The 12,989-nt window shown below is 40.2% G+C and overlaps 1 pseudogene; it reads left to right on the plus strand.

The window, feature by feature from the left end:
• The window catches only part of LOC109914115, a 49,237-nt pseudogene that overhangs the window by 14,063 nt on the left and 22,185 nt on the right, over positions 1-12,989 (plus strand).

Consider the following 12,989-nt stretch of genomic DNA (forward strand, 5'->3'; position numbering starts at 1 on the left):
GCAAGGCTGATGACTGCCTGACCAGTCACCCAATTATTCATATAATCTGAGTTCTGAGGAAGGGTCACCGGACCCGAAACTTTAACTCTGTTTTCTCCTCCACAGATGCTGCCAGACCTGCTGAGCTTTTCTAGTATCCTATGTAAGTTCATCATGACTCTGGTGTTCTTGTGCTCTATGGTCCTATTGATGAAGCTAGGACTCTGCATGTTTTATTAAGCATCTCTGTCCTGCTAGTATTAATGACCTATGAGAAAAGTCTCTCCAATCTTGCACACCCTTTAGAGCAGTACCCTTTACTTTAAACTATCTTTCCTTGTTCTTTGTACCAAAGAGTACCACCTCACTCTTTTTGAGTTTTAAATGCCACCTATCTGCCCACTCCTCTAACTTGTTAATATACTTTTGATGTTCTACACTGTCCTTCTCGCAGTTTACAATTCTCCCAAGCTTTTAGGTTGTCAGCCAACTGTGAACACCAAAATCTAGACCTTTATGTATCAGGAAATGCAAGATTCTCAGTACCTTTCCTTAAGTCCCAATGTCTTATCAACTTTATGTTTCAACAATTTATTCCATACCTCAGGTAGATAAGATGGCTGAGAAGCCATATTGAATACTTGCTCCTATTAGTCAAGGCACTGAACGCAAGAGTAAGGAGGTTATGACTGAGCTGTATACGATATTAGTTAGGCCACAGCTTAAGTGCTGTATGCACTTCTGGCTGCCAGTTCTAGTCAAAGGATGTGGTTGCCCATAAGAGGATGTAAAGAGATTCACCAGGCTGTTGCCTCAGCTGGAGCGATTCAGCCATGCAAAGAGACATAGATAGGCTGGGGCCGATAAAGTACAACATAGAACATAGAACAGTACAGCACAGTACAGGCCCTTCGGCCCACAATGTTGTGCCGACCTATTATCCAACTCTAAGATCAAACTACCCTGCATACCCTACATTTTACTATCATCCATGTGCCTATCCAAGAGTCGTTTTAATGTCCCTAATGTATCTGACTCCACTACCACCGCCGGCAGTACATTCCACACGCCCACCACTCTCTGTGTAAAGAACCTACCTCTGACATCTCCCCTATACCTTCCTCCAATCACCTTAAAGTTATGCCCCCTCGTAATAGTCATTTCCACCCTGGGAAAAAGTCTCTAGATATCCACTCTATCTATGCCTCTTATCACCTTGTACACCTCTATCAAGTCACCTCTCATCCTTCTTTGCTCCAATGAGAAAAGCCCTAGCTCCCTCAACCTTTCCTCATAAGGCCTGCCCTCCATTCCAGGCAGCATCCTGGTAAATCTCCTCTGCACCCTCTCTAAAGCTACCACATCCTTCCAATAATGAGGCGACCAGAACTGAATACAATATTCCAAGTGTGGTCTAACCAGGGTTTTATAGAGCTGCAGCATAACCTCGCGGCTCTTAAACTCAATTCCCCTGCCAATGAAAGCCAACACACTATGTGCCTTCTTAACAACCCTATCAATTTGGGTAGCAACTTTGAGGGATCTATGGATGTGGACCCCAAGATAGTCCTGATGAAGTGTCCAGACCCGAAACGTCGATTTTCCCGCTCGTCCGGTGCTGTCTGACCTGCTGTGCTTCTCCAGCTCCACATTTTATCGACTCTGACTTCCAGCATCTGCAATCTTTACTATCTCATAGATAGGCTGGGGTTGTTTTTCTTAGAGCAGAGAAAGCCGAGGCACAAGATCCTGACTGAGGTGTAGATTGGGGTAGATTGGGAGAAACCTTCCCCCTTAGCAGAATTGTCAATAACCAGGGGCACAGATTTATGGTAAGGAACAAGAAGTTTAGAGGAAATTTGAAGAATTTTTTTCCCCACCCAGACAGTTGTGCATATCTGCAACTAATTGCTAAAAGGATGGTAGAGACAGGAACCCTCAAGATATTGAAGTATTTAGATGAGTATTTAAAACATTATAGCATATAATGCGTTGGGACAAGTGCTGGACAATGGGATGAGAGCAAATAGATGTTTGATGATCATCATGGACATGGTGGGCCACAGGATCTTTTTCTGTTCTATAAATGCTCTATGACCTCCTCCTTATCAATTTTAAACCATTGTCGTGACCAAGTTTCCTTCTGTATCACCATGGTGTGGGGAACAACTGGCCTTATTAGGTAAAAGCATGTGAAAAGTATTCATTTAATACCTCAGCCATTCCCCTTGCCTTTAGGTTTAATTCCCTTTTTGGTTCCTAATCAACCCTACCACTGGTAAGATACTGCAAAATCCAGCTGAACATGTTGAAGGGAAAAAGTTAGCCTTCATGATTGCTACTTAGTAATCACAAAATAAGGTATACACTCGTCAAGGCCAGACAAAATCAAGCTCAGCAACCTCCCATTGCTAACTAGCTTCCATTAAGGTTTATATCTAAAGAATGACTGCTTCAAAGGGATATGATATTGTGATTGGCTCCTTTGAAATGGCAACCCAGCAAGGAGGTGATGAGGCAAACAAAGGAAGTCAAATGAAAGGATGCTTTTGCAGCTATGATGTTACTAGCTTTCCGTAATCATCTGCTTCTAAGCGTGGACTGATTTGTGAATGAAGATCTGAATTTCAAAGACGTGACTAATATGAGAAAAGATTCATGCAACCTTATATCCCATGACCAAACACTACAGAAGTTCATTAGTAAAGGTTAAGTAAGGTTTAATTGTTTTTATTCTTAATTTGAAGCTGATTGGGTCAGTTGGCCAGATGGCTCGTGTATGGTTCAGAATGACACCAAAAGCATAGGTTCAAATTTAGTTCCAGCTGAGGTAGACTTCAGAGCTGTTCTTTACCTGGTCTTTATGCAAGGAGGGCAATAACAAGCCACCATTTACAAAACCTGCCGAGAAAATGGCTCAAGGTGAAGCATCAGCAAAGAATGAGCCAAGAACTTTTCTTTGGGGGCAGCGTACTGATGATGGTGATGATGAGGGTTTTTATACATTTCTGTAAAGATCTAAATGTATTCTGTAATCCAATTTGCTGCATACAGTTGTAAATTTAGCTTGGATGCTTCTAACAGGGGACCTCCCTGACGACTTTCTCGATGCTTTGGAAAAAACTAGTGATAACAAGGTGACCTTGAAGTATCCTGAAGTACCTTGACCACATGCCCGACATTAAAGAGTGTTATGTCCCTGGAACCAGAAGAAAAATGGAAGCAGCTTTTCATTCTAGATGTAAAGAGGTGAGATGAGGTGACAACGTTTCAAACAGATTGAATGAGTGCTGATTTCCAAAAATCTATTTCAGGGCTTAAATGCCGGGAGATGTGTCAGTACATAAATATATTTATATATGTATAAATTCCTGTTGCATGTTGCAGCCACTGTCCTGAAGCTTTAAAAGGATGCTTTTGGTAATAAAACTTTTGAATTTAAAATGATGCAGAGTTTTAGATTTTAACATCCGGTGAGTTTTTAGCTATCTTACTCCAAATCTCCAAAAAATAACAGATCTGTAATATGAACTGAAGTTCAGGATGGTGCTGTATATAATTAATGGGATTTTGTTTTTAAGTGTCCTTCTAACAAACAAATGTCACAAGTTCTCCACTTTGTGGCTTGAAATTTCATCTGACAGCTTTCATACTTAGCCCTAATCTATTTACGGCTGTGACCAGTATGGCAGCTGGTCACAAAGATCAATTTAACATGCAGTAATTTTACTTCACTTAATAGCCTTAGGGGTAGCTCGCAACTCTTAAAATAAAAGACTATTTATTATGATAAATCACTGGACAATTCTCAGCCTGTGTTAGGCCACGAGATGGAATGCACTGCTGTGTGCTTTCCCCCATCTTGAAATAGGATGATAGACGATATATTTTAGTTCCTCCTGTAATTGCAGCTTTTGCTTCACCGTCTCTCTCTCTCTCTCTCGCCTTCCTTTGCCTCAAACCACAAATTTCTATCTCTTTTATTTTCCCAAGTTCTTCAATCCTCTATAATCTTTTCAATCTTTTAATTCTAACATCTTACATATTCCAAATGTTTATTCCTTCTCCATTAGCCTCCAGCTCTCCAGGGAAAATAGCCCCAGCCTATTCAGCCTCTCCTTACAGCTCAAACCTTCAAACCCTGGTAACATCCTTGTAAATCTTTTCTACATATTTTCAAGTTTAACAACTAAAGGCACTAGATTCAGTTTTGATGAAGGTGGGCATTGCCTAGCTCTAGTGTGGCACAGTTGTTACTTCACATTGATTAGCTCAAGCCTGGATATTGTCCAGGTCTTGCTGCATTTGGGCATGGACTGCTTCAGTAGGTGAGGAATTACAAATCATGTTGAACATTGCAATAATCAGTAGACCTCACTACTTCTGACCTTACAGAGGAAGGAAGGTCATTGATGGTGCATGTGAAGATGGATGGGTCTAGAACATCATCATCCTTTTTGCCAGATAGGACTCCAATGAGAGGAGAGTTTCACCAGATTCCCATTTATTTCAGTTTTGTTCATGCCCCTTGATGCCACACTCAGTCATATGTGACCTGGATGTCAAGGGAAGTCACTCTCAGCTCATCTCTGGAGTTCAGTTCATTTGTCCATTCTTGAACCAAGGCTGTAATGAGGTCAGAATTGAACGGCCCGGCAGACCCCAAACTGACCATCAGTGAGCAAGTATTGCTAAGCCTGCGCTGCTTGACAGCACTATCGATGACACTTGCCTTTACTTTAATGTCAGAGTTGTCTGATGGGACAGCAATTGGCCAGGTTGGATTTGTCTAGCTTTTTGTGTACTGGACATATCTGAGCAATTTTCCACATTGCCAGCTAGATACCAATGTTGCAGCTGTACTAGAACAGCTTGACAAGGAATGTGACAAATTCTGGAGCACAAGTCTTCAAAACTTCAAAACAGAGTATTGTCAGACTCCATAAGCATTTCAGTATCTAGTGCTTTCGGCAGTCTCTTGCTATTGCATAGACTGAATCAAATTAGCTGAGACTGGCACCTTTGATCCTGAAGACCTCTAGAGGAGGCTTATGCTGTTTGATATTCAAGTCGTCCTGTTTTGTGGCTTCACCAGGTTGACAACTCATTTTTAGATTTGCCTGGTGCTGCTCCTGGCATGCTGTCCTGCATTTTTCAATGAAGAGTTCCGGAATTCCAACGACCCTCCACCTTTCTCTTCTCCTTTAAAATAATAATTAAAGCCCATCTCTTTGACCAAGACTTTGGTTACCTCTCCTGATATCACTTTTTGTGGTTCATTTTCAAATCTTGTTTAATGCTGCTGTGCTGCACTTTGAGATGTTTTACAGCTTTAACGGTGTTGTATAAATACAGTGACCATAATCTTAAAGAAATTTTAAAAATGTTTCGATGGCCGATATTATTTTCTATTGAATAGCTTAATACTTGAGAAATCAATCTCAAATGTGTTTTTGAAGCATTTACTAAGTTAAATCCAGTGATTAGTTCTCATGTTTTTTTTATTAACAGGAAAACAATTATTCTTGAAAAGTTGATTCCACTTCGAGCAAAGGCAGCAGAATTACTGGGATTTGGTTCACATGCTGACTTTGTACTTGAGGTGAACATTGCCAAAAAAGTGGAGAATGTTGCCAAATTCTTAGGTGTGTTCTTTTAATTCAAATTTCATAGAAAATTCATATTTAAGATTGTTTCTAAGAAGTGATTCTTCATGGAGAAATGGAATCAAAAATATTTTGACTGTCCATTATCTCATTGATGATATGTTTGACAACTATTTTCTCTTTGCTGTCTTTGTGTACACTGATCTGACCAGGTTTGCTTTCGATTTACAGTTCATATCAGATAGGCAGCACAGTGTGCAAAAGCAAAAGAAGTGATCAAATATGATCACTGACAGAAAAGGCAAACAAGTAGAGTGCAGATCTCAACAAGTAATTCTAAGTTTGTTCAGACTATGATAAGTTCAGCCTTATTTGGATCGCTGCTTATTGTTTATGATTGTAATTAAGAGAGAAATATCTAGATATTGGAAAATCATAAAACCCCTACAGTGTGGAAGCAGGCCATTTTTTTTCTATACATTTGTGGAATGTGGGCGTCGCTGGCTGGCCAGCATTTCTTGCCCGTCCCTAGTTGTCCTTGAGAATGTGGTGGTGAGTTGCCTTCTTGAACCGCTGCAGTCCTCCTGCTGTGGGTTGACCCACAATGCTATTAGGGAGGGAATTCCAGGATTTTGACCCAGCGGCAGTGAAGGAACGGTGATATATTTCCAAGTCAGGATGGTGAGTGACTTGGAGGGAAACTTGGAGGTGGTGGTGTTCCCATATGCCTGATGCCCTTGTCCTTCTAGGTGGAAGTGGTCATGGGTTTGGAAGGTGTTGTCTGAGGATCTTTGGTGAATTTCTGCAGTGCATCTTGTAGATAGTACACACTGCTGCTACTGAGCATTGGTGATGGAGGGAGTGAATGCTTGTGGATGTAGTGCCAATCAAGCAGGCTGCTTTTTCCTGGATAGTGTCAATCTTCTTGAGTGTTGTTGGGGCTGCATTCATCCAGGCAAGTGGGGAGCATTCCATCACACTCCTGACTTGTGCCTTGAGGATGGCGGACAGGCTTTGAGGAGTCAGGAGTTGAGTTACTCGCTGCAGTATTCCTAGCTTCTGACCTGGCCCATTGAGTCCACACCGACCCTTCGAAGAGCATCTTACCCAAGTCCACCCTCCTATCCTGTCCCTGCAACCTTGCATTTCCTATGGATAATCCACCTAGCCTACACATCCCCGGACACAATAGGTAATTTATCATGGCCAACCCACCTAACCTGCATATCTTCAGATTATGGGAAAAAGCTGGAGTCACACACACGGGGAGAATGTGTGGACTTTGCACAGCCACCCAAGGCTGGAATCAAACCCGGGTCCTTGGTGCTATGAGGCAGCAATGCTAGTCGCTGTGTTGCCCAGCAGAAGGTGCAGTGAAGAGTAACTAAATTGATAGATAAGATCAGCCAGCCATGTCACAAGGAAAGGCAGCAGTTTGAAGAATAGATGTCTCAGAGGATGTCTTGCTGAGTGTTCAAATTACTATTTGACATAAACAAGATTCATGGCAATTACTTCAATTTGCATAATATATTTAAGGTTGAAAAACATCCTAAGGCAGTCCACAAAATGGCTGCCAGTCCAAAGAAGGAAATGGGAAGTAAAGTAACCAAAAGCTTCATCAAAAAGGAAGATTTTACTGAGAGTTTTACAAAAATAGAAGGGGAGATTGAGGCGATAAAAGAGTTTAGGGAAGGAATTAACTAGTGGGACCTGGGAGTCAGAAGGCACAGCCACTAGAGTTGTGGATCTTTATAATTTTCTCACATGGAGGATTGTGGAAGTGCCATCTTTGAGTATATTTACAAATGACATAATGGGTTATGCAGATAATGTGGATAAAAGGCACTTAAGTGTGCAATCAGCCATAATCGTATTAAATGGTGGAGCAGGTTTGACAAGCTGAATAGCCAATCTTTATGTTCCTATGGTAAAGCAAAATGAGTATGTTTACAAGAAGTCAGAGAAATATAGAGCCTGGAAGGAAGGGAATACTATAGGGCTTGGAGGAGGTATAAAGCTATGAACAGATATAAATTTGAGGCACGGGGTGGACTGTGAATATATTGATTGTGGTCATAAATTCAACACAGGCATGACCTCAAGCATAGAAAAGGGAATGTGAAAAGAAAGGTTGGATTTCATTACTCAGTAAGCAGGAGGGTAGGAGGGTGGACTTGGGTAAGATGCTCTTCGAAGGGTCGGTGTGGACTCAATGGGCCAGGTCAGAAGCTAGGAATACTGCGGCGAGTAACTCAACTCCTGACTCCTCAAAGCCTGTCCGCCATCCTCAAGGCACAAGTCAGGAGTGTGATGGAATGCTCCCCACTTGCCTGGATGAATATAACTGACTGTATCAGCAAATACCAGAGATTGCTGGATAAGTACCTGGAAAAAAGGTGTGAGCAATATTGCGTATAATATTTCCAAGCTATTGAGAGGATGTTGGACTTTTCTAGTTCTATACATTCCTGTTTCAGCCAATGTGGAGTTCTGCATACATTTTGCTAGAAGTGTTTCTGCACAACAGAAACCCACAGTGGGAAAGTCAGTAACAGGTGTCTACTCATCTGATTTGTAGTCTGCAAAACATCTATCCATTCAATTTAGTGCAGATGAAATGGCAAAACTAGCATGCTGATTTTCATACCTGAATCTCTGATAAATGCCTCCACCACACTGCTCTATACCAAGAATGTCTGTCTATGCAATTTATTCTTAGTGCAACCAGCAAAGTGATTGAAGTGCAGCATAATTTGTGACCTGAAATCTAAATTGTAATTCATTCCCTTACTTTTGCTCTGCAGGTGATTTATACCAGAAAATGAAACCTTTAGGTGAGCAGGAGAGGAGCTTCATTTTAAATTTAAAGAAGAAAAAATGTGAAGCATGATTAGAGTATGATATAAAAATAAATGCATGGGATATGCACTATTGTATGACAGACTGAGAAAATCAAATATTGCATTGATGAGAATTATCTCAAGAAGTTCTTCCCTATTGAACCACAGCATTGATGAGCACCTATCAAGAACTGTTGGATCTGACTTTCCATCAATTAGAGAACACTGACACTTGGCATGAAAGTGTAACTCTATGCTTTATCCAGGATGCTGCCACATGTGATGTTCTAGGTCAGTTTTATCTTGACCTGTATCCAAGGTAGGTTATCTAACATCTTTGAATGTAACAGGTTGGGCCTAATACCAATTGGAATTTAGAAGAATGAGAGACAATCTTATTGGAAAACATAGGATCTCAAGGGGATTTGAATTGGTGGATATTGGGAGGCTGTTTTCATTTGTATGGGAGACTAGAACAAGGGAACAGATTTTCAGAATAAGAGCTCGCTCTTTTAACGTAGAAATAAGGAGAAAAACAACTTTCTCTCAGAGAGTCATTAATATGTGGAATTCTGTTTCCCAGATTGAGCCATTGAATTTATTTAGAGCTTAGTTAGACTTTTGATTGATGACAGACTCTGAGGTTTTGAGGAGGTAAATAGGACAGTAGAGTTGAGACTACAGTCAAATCAGCCATGATCTAGTTGAATGACTGAGCAGGCTCCAATGGCCAAATGGCCTATTCCTGCTCCAGCGTCCTATATACCTGAAAATGAGATCCAAACATCATAAACTCTCAGGGTATCACGTAAAATAAGAGTAAGGAAGCCTCCTGATTACTACCTATACTGACCTTGGGCTAAAGATTCACAACTCCTCCATGTGGAACACCAGTTGGAAGAAGCATGGAGGGTAGCAGGGCATTGCATGAGCTCTGGGATGGGGACTTCAATATCCATCAACAAGGGTGACTCAACAGCACTACTGACCAAACTACCCAAGTCCTGAAGAACATATCTGCCAGATTGGGCCTTTGGCAGATAGTGAATCACATGAGAGAAAAACCTATATGAACTTTTCCTCCACCTGCCACTGCTGTGAATGACAGTATTGCTAAGAGTGACCATTGCCATCCTTTTCAAGACATTAAGACCCACCTTAATGTTGAGGATGTTATATTTTTATGCATTACTGTTGTGCTGAAAGTGATAGTTTCAATACATACACAACATCTCAAACCTGCACATTCTGGCTGAGAAGAAAATAACTTACTCTAATGCCACACTAAGTAGTCAGTGGGCATTGACATGGAAATTTATAGTCCCTTCGTTGTGGGAAGCACCTGGCAAGGGGTATCACATGCTGAGACTCCTTTTATGACTTGTGACAAAGTACGTCAAAAATTTGTATCACTCTGGACAATTAAAATGCACTTTATTAATATCAACAGTGCAGTTGTGATGAAAATCTCTGCATTTAATGCAAAACAAAAAAAAACGCTTTGTTTGCATCTGCCTTACTTCGAAAAATATTTAAATTTAGTCAAGTGATGTATATCAGCACATTTAGAGCTAATGCTGCTTATTTTAATGAGGAAAATGATTATGTAATTAATATATGTATATAGACCCAAATAGTGGATGACGTATTCAGTAAGTCTAATAGAGTTAGGAAAGGAAATTTAGAAACGTGAAGTTTTGCTGCAATGACTTAAAGTTTTTTTATATGTTTTCTGTATTGTATCTTTCTTGTTAATATTCTTGTTATATATAATGAAGACTTAGTTACACCTCAGAGAAGTGGCATAAGATTTTTTATGTCTGTTAAAGACCTTTTCTATAAAGACATGTTGTAACTTATGGTAAAATACTTATTTTACTTGAGTGCAGTAAAATCACAAAATAGTGACCTAACGCTAATAAGGTAACTTTTGTCTGATTTGATTCTAAAATTAAAATAATCAAGTCAGTTCTTCTTTTGACCTTTTGTTTCAGAGATGGGAAGTACGGACATGCAGCTTGTTTTGATCTGCAACCTGGATGGAACTAGAATGACCGATGGAACTAGACAGATTGCAGTAGCAGCTATGGTAAGCAAATTTTACCATGATAACACCTGAAGCTCCTTCCCTTCTCCACCTTGAGGAGGTTGAGACTTACTTCCATGAATTTGATCATGTAATGCACCAGATATGTGCCCAGGTACTCACTTTACAGTTTTCTCTGTCTAAGGTTTGGCTCCTTCAGTAATTACCTTTAATAATCTGGTCATTTCTTTTGTGGTCTGTGCAACATTGCTGTCATATTAGTGGTGGGTACAGTTGGGCAAACATGACATTGATTGTGAAGTATTTTGAAATGTTGTGTAAATTTGCAAAGTTATTTTAATCTATCCAATTTTTTTATCATGGATAGTGATTGTTGGTTATTTAGATTAGTTAGTTTCGATTGTGTTAGCACCCAGGAAACAGCTTTTCAAAATTAATGTTGAAATTAATGCTGAATCAAATTGTTTCACCTAACTTTGTCTGATTATGTGAGGACAGTTAGACTTGCACAATCCTGGCTGGTGGGATCATTAGGCTCAGTACTTTAATCCAGAAGGGGTCATGTCCCCAAAAATAGTAACATTGTATGAAACAAGAAACTGAACAACCTCTAAAATGGATGAGCAGAGCCTGTGAAACTAGGGCATTGTATAAGCTCAAAAACAAAAATAACAATCTGTGACTGTCGGAAATTCTGCTACTTAATTGTTCTCCAGTGTGTTTCATCTATGCCTGGTTTCAGTGTTCCACAGATTGTTTGCATTGCTTATTTGTTTTAAAGCTATTCTCACTTTCAGCTATTTAACAATTCATTGTTTTTCTATAAACTATTTAAGTAGGCCATGTAACTTAGCACATTGCTAATTCTATTTATTTTGCTGGCTGAATTTGCCATGTTTGGTGGAACCAATGTGGAGACAGGTTTTGTGGAGGCACCTTCCCAGGTGTTAGAGAACTGGGTTTGGGAGAAGGAACCACTTAAGAGGATGTCACATCATTGTAAAGATTGGAATCCTATTCCTGACTATTTACTTGAGCAACTTACTCAGTCAAGATTAACTAACACTGGTAATAAGTGAATTATACAAAGATCAACAGTAACTCTCAATAGCATAGTAATGCTTTTTCCAAGTAGCAGTAATGCTGTACTGGTATGAAGTAAAATAATATTTTTTCGGAATATAGAAATGGTGCATCCACCATCGATCCCTAATTTTCCCAAGGAGGTAGCCTGCCTTCTTGATCTGTTGCTGACTTACTCGTAGTGGATGTTTTTGAGCTAAGAGCAATGCCAGCCTACTTGAAAGTAGATTGAAAATAAACCACAGTGTATCAGCAAGACTGCAAAATGTGGTATTTGCCCTGGTTGACATTGCTGGAAAATCATGATACCTGCCACATGGTGAGGGTTGTATAAAGGTAGTTCACTGCTACCAAGCCTGCTTTGTCTATACATTTTCTAGGGGCCATTCAAATATCAGTGATAGATGATAGGCAGAAGAGGCATTTGTTTTTGAGAGCAAGATGGATTATTGCATTAAGACAATAAATATAGTTGATATTACAAAGGCGCAATAATCAAGGACAATCGGGAGCTGTGCAGAATACGTCTGTTCACTATGTAGTGGCTAGTGTAGAACTCCCTGTCTCCACCCACAGATGACTGGATGTCATCAGATTGAATGGAGCTAACACAACTTTAACATTAACACTCTGCAACAATTACCTCATACTATATCTCTCTCCTCTCATCCCTACCACTCCCAGATGCTTTTCTCCACATAGTTAACCTATTATACATCATATATACTACCTTCAACACTACCTTATCTCCCCAATTCGCTGACTTCACAAATGCATGCAATCTGGATAATTCACAGTTTCCCCAAACACATTAGCTTCAGACTTGTAACAATGGTAGGTATTCGTCTTGAGGATTGTTGATTTTGGTTCTGATCCATGAATCGCTTGTGTGCTGGAGGATCTCTTATCTCTCAGATATCCATTGCAGAACATGTTGTTGGATATCAATGTTGCCATGGGTAGTTTCCCCATCTGAAGGACCCTTGATCTGAATTTCCTTCAAAGAGGAACACTTCTGTACTAATTCAGGTAGTTGCCTCACCTAGGGGCCTTTAATCTTGGAATGACATCACAGAGGATAGCTGCTCTGTTTAAGCAGGTACTTTTTTCCTTGACGTATCCTGGATTTCTGGACAAAGCCGTATCTGTAACTGGAAGAGGTAGTCTCTTTATTGCAATATCCAGGATGCTTAGAGCAGACAATTCCTTTTTCTTGACCATGTCCTGTATCTATTGGCATTGGTCTGTCTCACAAAGAGTGAAATGCAGCTCAACAACTCAACTTCTTGATCAGTTTGGATGTCTTCATTCACGCTCTGTGACTATTTTACTGGGAAGTTGATGTTTTTCAGACCCTGTCATGTTACTGAGAGATTGCTGCTCAACCAGCCCTGTCACTACGAACAAGCGTGACAGAGAATTGCATATTTC

This window comes from Rhincodon typus, chromosome 3 (genome assembly GCF_021869965.1).
Source record: "Rhincodon typus isolate 14 chromosome 3, sRhiTyp1.1, whole genome shotgun sequence".
NCBI lineage: Eukaryota > Metazoa > Chordata > Chondrichthyes > Orectolobiformes > Rhincodontidae > Rhincodon > Rhincodon typus.